Here is a 5,913-nt window from a genome sequence, read left to right on the forward strand (position 1 = left end):
GAGAGAGAGAGCGAGCGCTTGGACAATGACCAGCGCATTGATCCGCATAAAAAACACGAAATATCTTTAAAACGCAAGATTCGCGATTAACTTGCAATTCGCAAAATATGGCGCTTATTTTCGTTTTGAATTTTACTCCTTAAATACCTCTATGCTTTATGCAATGGCACATAAAAAGAAACTTAGGTGAAAATTTCTCTCCCTCTCTAGTCTATTGGCATACATGTGGTCTATTTCCTATCGCTACAATAGCAGTCAGATTTTAAACCCCTAACTAGAATACCTAGTTCTATACAAATAACTAGAAAATAAAATTTACCTTTTTCCTGTTGTGGAGAATTGGGAAACCTTGCTTTCGCTTGCTCATAAAAATATTAAAGGAATTCAGATTCGTTTCTTTCGTAATACCAGTTTTCATGATCGCTACACAACTGGAAATGAACACGATTCTAGTACTAGGTTGCCATTTTGTTCTGAGCTGCTCGTTCACTCCTGAAAAATGTAATTTAACGCTAAAAGAAATTGGCCTTGAATGGAGGAACGAAAGATCACAACAAAGAAAGGAGAAAAAAAGAACTATGTCAGAAGGCCGATATTACTGATAATGGAGGAATTAACACAAAAGCTGGACTTCAATTTTAAATGCACTATATTTACATTAATTTACATAGGTCCAGGAACTAATAAGGTGGTTGATTGTTGATCCACCGGAAACACAGGGTTGGGGCAACCGGACACAGAGTTCAGAATTTTATGCAAACGGGTTATTGAAATGCAAGGCTTATTCCCAAGGGTTCCCAAATTTTCCCACAATCAGGCAAAGTGTTTGTCTGCAAAGAGATTGTATCCTAGCATATGTATTGAGGAGAGGGACACATGTGGGTGAGTGTTACACACTCCTATCTTTCAATAAAAAAATTTACAAACCACTCAGAGTGAATGGAAATGACTGGGAGTTCACAGAAGGAACTATTACGTTGCTTGAAATAACTAGGGGATGTTTAATAGTATCACAAGGGGAGTAACCACAGCATTGAACCAAGATTAGGGGAGTGAGAAGCTAAACAAAGATGGGGGGAAAGTCGCCTTGAAAGAATGGAATTGAAATACAGACAAAAGGCAAAACAATTCCCTGGCTGAACTGAAATTTACTCTCACAGTACCTGGAAATCCTGGGCTTGGTAGCCTTCTTATCTGCTGATATTTCTATGCACTATGGATGTATAAAATACTTGGGACTTCCCCAGAGGAGGCAGGGGGACCAGAAAGGGGTGAAGTGGTGTCTGCAGGGCGAGGTAACAGGAGCTGAGCTCTCCTAGCTCTGAGAGGTTCTGAGGGCAAGCCGCTGAGTCCCTGCTCCTTTTAAAATTTCTCCTGGTAAGCTCCGCCCCAATCCGGATTTTCCCTGTGGGGAGTAAATTCAGGACAGCCAATGGGAGCAGAGATTGCTTTCTAAAGAATGAAGGCTTTCAGTTCAAAGGGGCAACTTGCATATAGACAAGGATGAATGAATCTTGTTATAAGAAATCTTAACTTTCCTTGGTTCTGGCTTAAAATCTTGAACAATATATATATATATTATATATATATATATATATATATATATATATATATATATATATTATATATATATATATATATGTGTGTGTGTGTGTGTGTGTGTGTGTGTGTGTGTGTGAATAACTTGTAATAACGAAATATATAAAACATGATGATATGTATAAATAAAGGTAGTGCCACGAAAGAAAATGAATAATGAGAATTGCCGAGATCTTTGGGCCTTAACGACCCTTTACTATAGGCAAGACAGATCAGGACAATGCTTACCTGTTTTGTGTCTTCTCATTGTTCTGATCAGTCTTGCCTGTGGTAAACGGTCGTTAAGACCGGAAGATCTCGGCAGTTCTCGTTTTTGCCTCTAAGCTGAATTGTCATGCACTGAATTGTCTCTAAGCTGAATTGTCATGTGCTGAATTGTCGGCACAGAATTGTCGGCGCAGAACTGTCTTGCACGGAATTGTCGGTGCTCCCTAGGAAATATGGGTAAAATTCCAAAGCTTCATTATTTGCGTGAGGATGAAAGGTAGATGGTTTTGTTGTGACAAGAACTGCAGGTACTAACATTCTCACTCATGAAGAGTAGCACCGCATAGCATTGGGTGCCTGGTGCCAATTGATGTCTATATTATCAGTATTCTTAAATGTTAAGATGTCTCTGCTCCATTGGTTTTCAGTTTTTTAAACGTTTCCTTACTTAAGACGAATCCATGGTAATTTTTTCTCTGCCTAATTATTCGTCTACTAGCTTCTGTTTAATCTTCTGCATTATGAAGTATGAAAATTTAATTATACCCCAGCATTTTCATTATAGGTATAACGCTTTATTCTTCTATTCAACATTCCTTTTTAACGTAAGGACATTCATTGTCTTCGGAGGAAAATCGTACTACAAATTTATATATATATATTTTTTTTTGGCCATATTAATGTTTTCGTATTTTGAACACACGTTCTTTAGCTTTACATATCGTAAGACTTTCAGGATACAGTAATCCCATTCTCAAAAATTCTGGTGAGCTTTGTAGGAGACGCCTGCATCTTATCTGCATGTCAATGATGGCGCCTCTGCTTTCCACAAAGGTGCTGCTTAATAATCTGGGCCAAAGTTTACTCGATGCGGGTAAAGTATACTCAAACCGAAACTGTGATGAACGATTCGAATAGATTGTTAGCAAGAGATTAAATTAGCTCTCTGGGCTACGCTTTGGGATTTTTAAAGTGCGGAATACAAAATTCTTCTCGTTGTTATCAATATTCTAATCAACATATGAAATACAAAATGGTCATGATGAATTTCCTTCTGACTTAATTTGTATGGTCGATAGCAATCTGTTCCTAATGCCTAAGATCCTGGCATGAAGCAGATATTTTTTTGATATTTTACACATTAATGTGATCAGGTTTCCATAGTAAAGGTAGAATATTAGCTCTGGGCAATTCCATCAGGAATGAGGTGTTGGGAGATTTGACTCCAAAAACTTTTAAGAAATCCAACTGATAGATGACTCATTTACGACAGAAATTAGAGAAAAGCAACAATACATTAAAACAATGAGAATAACTTCTTGAGTGGAGGATACAAAAACCATGTAATACAGCTAAATTATCTAAGGTGCCATGATTCCATCTTGCCTCGAGGAGATGTGCATCACAGAGTACCATGTCCCTAAACTGGCATAAGGGGATGCGGATCGCATGGCACCATACACGTAACTAGTCCAGTGTTCAAGTAACATAACATATGTCTAGCATAATTGTTGAAATAAAACATTTTCAATATAAGCCCATCTTAATCATTTTGACAACGAGGACAAACTGCAGTCCATATAGTTACGCGCAGTTCACATAGGAATTCCAGGCTTTGAAGGTTATACTCAAGCCACAAAACCTACTGAATGACCTCAAAGGAAAGAAAATACATCTATGACCATTGAATTTGTCAGTTCAATTTAGTGGGATTGCTTTGTTGTTTATGTATTTATTTTCTTATGTCAGAATTACTGAAATTTTTTTTAAATTTCATGGTTCTCTCCATAATTGTGCCACGTTTCTGTTGAGGGTTTAGTTTTCATTCTTTACCCCTCACAAAATTATTGCGGCTACTGCCAATAAAGTCCCGATTACTTTCTTTTGTTAAAAACAAACTGCTACTATTAAGCCATTTTTACTAATCTTGACTGATTGTGCAACACAAATCACTACTCTGTAGGATAGTCCTAGTCAGTTGCAAAGGTAAATAAAACTACATATATATGCAGCATCAAAAATGACAAATGCAACTTTGCGCCTCAGTGGCGTAGTTGGTATGGTGTTTGCTTTCCACCTCGGTGGTCGTGGGTTCGATTCCCGGCCATGCCATTGAGGAGTGAGAGATATTTATTTCTGGTGATAGAAGTTCACTCTCGACGTGGTTCGTAAGTCACGTAAAGCCGTTGGTCCCGTTGCTGAATAACCACTAGTTCCATGCAACGTAAAAATACCATACAAACAAACAAACGCAACTTTGATGAAGAACACACGATAAACCAAAACAGCTTTTAACTTTTATCAAATCGTCGTCCAAAGAAAATTTACCCGTATAGTCTAGAAAAGAAAAAAATGGAGAGATGAAAGCAGGCATGAAAAATGATATATGCCAGCAAAATACCAGAATGGTCCAAAATAGTTGCGCATAGTCTTGCTTCACGATATTTAAATATTTGACTATCGGTAACATATTATCTTATTATCTTTTAAAGTGATTTCTTCACAATTAAATTCAAATAGTCCTTTAAGGTAGACTGAACATGGATTTACTATTTGACTTACACAAACATCAGGGAACGTTGAAACCTACCTGTAAGTTTTTGACCAACTGACTTCTTTTTACTTTTTTTTCAGTGTCTATGATACGAATTTTTATGAAGTGTTTAAATGAATACCGATTTTTTATGAAGTGTTTAATTTAAATGAACACCGAGGGTCAGTCATCTTGCCACACCTTTATATATATATATATATATATATATTATATATATAATATATATATAGATATATATATATATATATATATATATATATATATAATAATTAATATTAAGCCGCCGCCACCTCTATTGCAGGAATCCATAAGGAAGGAATTCCTGTGGATACGATAGTTAGACCAGGACCCAGGGATGGGGTTACGAACCGCCATAGGAGATGAGAGGTTTTGGGAGGGCTTTAGGAAAAGGTCAACTCAGGTACTCACAAGTTAGAGCAATAAGGATATCCAAATGATAATTATCCTTTACGTCCCCTTGTTATAGTGGCGACTTAAGGTGGCCTCACACCAGGCCTTTTTTCCTCCAGCAGCGAGCCGTTGCTGCCGAAAACGGAAAACCGAGAGCTTTTAGCTCGAGATTTCAGCTTCCCGTCTGGACGGGAAGCAGTGAGCACAAACCGCGAGTGACCGCGTAGTGTAAACAAACAAGATGGCTGCTGCTGATAGGACGTATGCTCAGACCTTTGGCTTCTCTTCTCCTGAACCATTCTCGAACCCACAAACGTTTTGTGTTACTCTTGCAATCACGTACGATCCCGAGAAAACACATCACTCCAACACATCTTGCAACAGTTCGACAATTTCTGGGCGCCATGATGATATCAGCTGATCATTTTTGTTTACTTTTTCCTACTGCTCCTTGAAACCACGAGGTCCTAGTGTGACAATACAATACTTTTGCTCGCAAGCATCAGCTGGATGCTGGCCAAAACCGTGAGCTAAGAAATGACTAGTGTGATACCAGCTTCCAACTAATCTTGCCTTGAGCTGTTTACTGGTATCCAAATATTCCAGCACACGCTTCACCCGAGGGATTTGCGACCCGCCTGCATCCGCCAAGCCCTGATATCAAAGGGGTAGAAGCACCTGTTCAGTCGTTAAGGAAGGACCAATCAATGCTGCCTTTCATTGCAAAGTCTGTGCAGTGTGGAAGACAACACAGTATGTGTCTGTGAATTAACTTCTGAGTGCCAGTATACTTTCCCCAAGACTTACACTTCTTATTTCCATTTCCTCTTTCAACTCCAAGTAAATCTCCTAATCTCTTGCTACTGTGCGCTTGCGTGTTCCTTGTTGTATAAAATAAGTGATTTATTGTACTTTGCATGAATTAAGTTAGGGATAGAATATACTTTCCTTTCAAAGACAAAGTTAAAATCTCCAGGGATAGAATACACTTTCCCTTCAAAGACAAAGCTAAAATCTCCAAGGATAGGATACACTTTCCCTCCAAAGACAGTTAAAATCTCCCTCCAGAGTGACAAATTGGTGTTACTAAAAGGGTCCTTTATTAACTTTAACTGGAATCATCTGTTTCCAAAAACGAGTTG

Source organism: Macrobrachium nipponense, chromosome 3 (genome assembly GCF_015104395.2).
Source record: "Macrobrachium nipponense isolate FS-2020 chromosome 3, ASM1510439v2, whole genome shotgun sequence".
NCBI classification, from domain to species: Eukaryota; Metazoa; Arthropoda; class Malacostraca; order Decapoda; family Palaemonidae; genus Macrobrachium; species Macrobrachium nipponense.